This window comes from Vanacampus margaritifer, chromosome 19 (assembly GCF_051991255.1).
Source record: "Vanacampus margaritifer isolate UIUO_Vmar chromosome 19, RoL_Vmar_1.0, whole genome shotgun sequence".
NCBI classification, from domain to species: Eukaryota; Metazoa; Chordata; class Actinopteri; order Syngnathiformes; family Syngnathidae; genus Vanacampus; species Vanacampus margaritifer.
In genome coordinates this window covers 17615577-17621576 of record NC_135450.1, presented here as the reverse complement: position 1 = coordinate 17621576, position 6000 = coordinate 17615577, and positions in this window count along the sequence as shown.

Below are 6000 nucleotides of genomic sequence, written 5' to 3'. Positions count from 1 at the left end.
ATCTAGAAATGATAGATTTGAAAAATTTGCATGAATTACTTAAATAAAAAAAATTAATAATTAATCTTTTTTTTTTTTTTATTGGTAATTTAGCCAATCTTCCCTAAAATTGGTTCATTAAAACTAAATAAATAGCGTGATTTATTATTTTGTTAAATATTTTACATTTAAAACATTTAATAATGAAATATTTTCCTTCTAAATACACAGAATTCTTAAAATGCTTTTGTTCAGCTGTGGGAAGTATCCAAGTACAAATACTTAGTATTTTTCACTCGAGTACTTATTTCTACTTTTCTGCCCTTCAGTTGTGATCCGTTGACTTTCTTCTCCTTATTTAGTCCAAATGTTCCCTTTACATGATTTGAATCCGTCCGGTTTGCGTTGTTTTGCTTCTCAAACGAACGTCTGCCGTCTTCTCAGGAGTCGCAATCCGCGCCGCCTAATTTCGAAAGAGAAATTGTCTTTGGTGTTGTGCTCACTTGGCGCGGATCCAAAAAGGATCCGGCTGAGCAGGAAGACTTTCCCAACGCGGGTGCGAGTCCTGACACGACGGCCGCCTCTGCGCGACCTGGATGGGCCAAGCCAACAGGGAGTGAGTCCAGACCCGGAAAAACGGGATTCCGATTGTCTGGGCTCACGGCGCCGCATGCCTTCCTCCGAGAGGTTCCCACGAGAAAAAGCCGAGGCGTCAAAAGTGTTTTTTTGTTTTTGCTCCCGGCCGGGTCGACTTGATCAGGGGATGGCCCGCAAGAACCCGACGTGTTCAGATGAGGGTCGGTCTGCGTACGGGATTGAGACCTGAAAACAAACAGCAGATGATCCGATATCACTGGAGACTGTTTGGATCGTAAACTACAGTTTTACTTTTGAACCTGCAGTACTTGACCAAGCGTACCGTTTTTCGGACCCTGTGGCTTGATAGTTGTTCTCAGTTGCTTTTGTAAATGACAAGGTAGTAAATGTAGAGCACTTTTGGACCTACCGTTGAGTATTCGAGGTCCAACTTCCAATGGAAAATCCACTAAGGGTCCTACAGTCCAGCCCCAAATGTAGTAGTTTATGACCCCTTGATCCAATCGTTTATGGCCCTACATTCGAGTACGTAATGTTGCTACAGGCCAGAATGGCCCAACGCTCCAGTACTGATTGGCCCTCCGGTCCACTGCTTTATGGACCGACAGTCCAGCATCTGCCGTCCAAGATGTATGGCCCCATAATGCAGTCATTTAAGGTCCTACTTTCTAGTACATAATGGTGATCTAGTCTAGTACCTAATAATCCAACATCCCAGTGTTTATTGTCCTCATAATCCAGTTCTTTTTTTTTTTCTGGAGAGCTCAGTATTGTTCATTCGGTAATTTTACCGATTTGACGTCATCATCATTGCTCTCTTTAATTTTAAATTTTTACATTTTATTTTATTTTTTTAATTATTATTTTTTATTTTGTATGTAATTAATAATCATTAATGTTTTTACAGTCCACTGCTTTATGGACCTACAGTCCAGCATCTGCCGTCCATTATGGCCCCATAATCCAGTCATTTTGGGTTCTACATTCTGGTTACTGAATGGACCTGGAGTCCGATTCTAAATGGTCTCGTATTCTTAACTTGTATAATTCAATTTATGATCCTCCGGTCCAGCACCAAACGGTCTTTCAATCGGGCCGTTATCGTCCGACGCTCCACTTTTGAACATGTTTTGACTTCCCGGGGTTTGGTGAGCAACGGGTCGGTAAATTCATTCGATTTTTTTTTTTTTTTTTAAAGACTTTTCCACAATATTTCCATCTTTGACATTTTGGGGGTTACTGGCAGGTGTACCTAATGTTGTGTCCCAACATTATGAACGACGCGGGCGCCACGACGGCCCGGCGGGTCGCCACTCGCTGACTCATCTTTCGTGAATTTACCTGAAAGCGGCCTCGCAGCCAGGTGGGAATTTTTCACCCAAACGCTGACTCACTCTTTGCATGTGATTTGCATAGTTTTGCATTCGACGTGTCCATTCATCTTTCTATTTGAGGGGGAAAAAAAAGGGTGAAAAGAAACGAGAAGAGACGAACCTCCCCCAAGGCAGAGGCAAGTCGATGTTGCTTAGAGATGTTTATCAAATGTGACTTTCGCCTCATCCCCCCCCCCCCTTTTTGTTGCTTCATCTCTTGTGCAAACATACACTATAGAAGCATGACGCTGTTTGCGCAGCGGCTACATCCGGTTGTGCACACGCGCACACGCGCGCGCACACGCCGCCGTACAAGAAATTGTGTCAAGTTCTGAAGCCGGCCTGTTCTCATTAGCAGCTCTCAATATGATCCAAGGCAGCTTCGCAGCATTGCAAACCGCATCCACAATAATACGCATTTTAAAAAGCGATTCAAAATGAATTAAATACAAAAAAAAATGAGTTGAATAATGCAAAAAAAAAAACAGAAAAAAAACGTGCATTTCAATACATTCATCGCAGGCCCGCCTCTTAAAGGCGCATGTACACAAACGCTGCAATTATCAATTTGATGATCTTATTCAAAATAGCTTAATAATGTGTTTAAATAGCATATTTTGATCACGTCAAATGGAAATGGCCGATTTTCATCTATTTTAGTCCGGAATGTCATAAACGGGTTTTTGTTACGCGAGAGTTTGGAGAAAACAAAACAAAACAGCAACATTGACACGACGACGACGACGACGACGACTTCATGTTCCTGCCTGGCCAGTTTGGATGTGCGTGTGCGCGTGCGTGTGCGCGTGCGTGTGCGTGCGTGCGTCATCACGGCAGCGTGCGTGTTAACACTTGCCCGTCGCAAGTGTGCGTCTGTAAGTGTGTATTATGCTGCGGGGGGGAAGTAATCAAGTACAAATACTTTGTTACTGCACTTATTGGTTGATGTCTTTTGACTCTCTCGTTTTGAGAAGTGCTGCCTTGAGCTACAAGCGACCCGACTTAAGAGTTTCCCAAGCTTCAAGACCACTTTCATTTTTATTTTTATTTTTTAAAACATCCCAGCGCTTTATGGCGGCAACTCGACTGACTTGTCAACAGGCAGCAATGTGGCGGATGCTGAATGATCCTTCCAAAAAGGAGAATGACACGTTAGCCACGTGAGCTAGCTTGATGCTAACACCTCATGGGAAACACTGGAGACATGCTATCGAATAGCGTTCATGTGGCGGCGATGGCGTAACAGGAAGGAGCTGACGTTTGAGCGCAGTAGTTGTGAAAGTTATCTTGGTTTGTGTCTAAAGGGCTGTTTTTACTGCCCCCCGGTGGCCAAGTTGCACACGCCAGGAGCCAAAGTGAATTCATCCTGAGGCACTTCATTGTTTCATTCTTCACATTCTACTTCATTGATATGTTTTTAGAAAGTACGACATTATGGAGTTTCCTTCTTGGAAAAATATGTTTTATTTTGTGGGGGGCTTTTAATTTTTTTAAAAAGATGACTGATGTGAGTTATAAGGCTGAGGATGCAACGTATTAAGCTCGTATCTCAAGGCACCGCGGCATCTCTACTTTCTACTCCTTTTGTTGTCAAGATCACTTTTTTAACCTCACCGGATGACATCATGTTAAAAAAAAAAAGACAAATCTAGAGAGGTGATGTCAACTGCTGGTTGAGAAATGTTTCAAGTTAATCAAGTACCTGTACTTGTACTCGAGTACTGCGGGTGAGTACTTTCGCCACCTGCACTATGCGAGTCGCCACAAAACGTATCTGGCCATACGAGCTGCTTCACGTCACCGCTCACCTTTCTTGTGTTTTGCCTCCGCTACCCGTTTGTCTGGATCGGTGACTAACGCGCGCGCACACACGCACGCGCACGCATGCACACACGCGCACGCGCACGCACACACACCTTGCACTTGTGGGCATCAGAAGATGCCTGACTGGTATGACAAAAGCAGACTTTTGACTACAAATTTGACAAATGATCTTATGCTGGTTTGTGTGTGCGCGCACGTGCATGTGTGTGTGCGTGTGTGTGTGTGTGTGTGTGTGTGTGTGTGTGTGTGTTATCAAGACCTGTGTTTCCTGTTTTGCAATACACAATCTGCCCTCCCAAAACATCTGCCACAAGATGATTCAGGAGCAGCCTGTTGTTGTTTTGAAAAGCGAGGCTTAATGCTGTGTGTATGTATATATAAACTATGTCTATATATGACGCCAATAATTAATTCATGATTAATCACAAATTCATCTTACATTTTGCATCTGTTCTGAATGTACAATAGAATATATTTTTCAAATTTTTCATCCTCTTGTTAACATAAAAGTGGAAAAATATGTTAACCTAATGCAAATATGGTGGTATATTTTAATTCATTGATAGTCATTTCGTCGTAATTCATAAAGTTATTTGAAGTTAAAGTTAAAAACATGTTATACTGTAAAAAAAAAAAAAAAAAAGTGTGAGATATTGATTTGTGTTAGGGTCATTTTTCTACCACTAGATGGCATAAGCGTTTAATGTTGGACATTGATGACACCACAGTGGCTAATCGAGCATTAAAAAAATTTGAAAGGAACTTTATATGAACTTCTTTATTAACACACTAATTTTGACGTCCCCAATAGATGGCGAGATATCGAAGGACTTCTTCAATCGTGCGCTCGTTAACCGATCTCGTCCATAAAAGCAAAAACTGCAGCTTTATCTTCTGCCAATGATCGGCCTGCTCCGGTTGTGCACCTGTACTTTTACAACGGGTTCCAATCAGCCCGCGTCTTGTGCATGCCGGGAATGTGTGTGCGCGTGTCTTGAGTGTCCTCATGAATAATGTGTGCTCAAGGTCAATTGCGGTGCTTTCCCTCCGCGGCAGCTGCGCCTTGACGAGGGGGATCCCTCGCCCGGTTCACAATCCTTGATGAAAGTCTGCATTTCACAACACGCACCCTCGCCTGAACCCGGGGCCGAGCCTTCTCATAGGTGTGCCCTTTGTTGGCCCGGCGTTGCTTCGATTGAGGCAATTGCGGTCAAAAGATGCAAGTGGTGTTTACGCGTGTGCGTGGTTGTGGCCCAGGATGGGTGGAGTTTTCTTGCGAAGAATGCGGCCCATTTAGGCAGAAATGAAAAGGAAGCGGGTCAGAGCGGCACAACAAAAGTGTCTCGCTCTCCACAATAGGACGCAGTCGCTGACATTCCGCAAGTGTCTTGCGTGGACGGAGGGTTTGACGAAGAACTTCACGGCGGGGGATCCGTCACATGACGCGGAAAAGCCACCTGCGTTTTTTCAAGAGGGAACGTATATTGATGCATACGGACAGCAGCTTTTATCATCATTCCAAAAATGTGTACAAACAAAATCAATTCTGGGACGTTCAGCTGTTTTTCTCCATTTCGGTTTGCCAATTTTGGGGGGGGCGTGGCTAAAAAACCGCACCGCAAGGCGCACTTTGGAGTGGCAATGTATAAGAACTTGGACGCCTTCATTCGTTATTCGCCGCAATTGCAATGAAACGAATTCACCTTCGCTTCTGATAGTCCACTCACTAGAGCGCCTCGTTGTTGGCCGCAAGTGTGCGCAAGTCATGCCGAGAAAGACAAAAGAGAGTGGACAGTTGAATTCTCTTTTACTTTGAAGTCCAACTTGACGCTTCTGGCTGGCCTGGTTGCCTTAGAGCGCCTCGTTGTCGCAACTCGGAAAGCATGTTCTGATAACCAAATTCACAATTTTGAAGCCTCATTGAATATACTTTGTGCCTTTTTGATATGATATTCTTTCTTTTCATTCCGTTATCAGCTGTGATTGCTTTTGTTGTTGCGATGAGGACTTCCTACCGCACAACCTCCAGTGTGTGCGTGTGCGTGTGCGTGCGTGCGTGCGTGCAGTGTACATGTGACGTGGGCCTCCCGAACGTGTGATGTCATCCATGACGGCGTCGCCGGCCTGCCTTTTCCGTCTGCGTATTTGATGGCGTCAATTTGAGTCACGTGATGCTTTTTTGCAAAACGCCTTCTTCTTTTTTCCCGCCACACACTTTTGTTCCGTC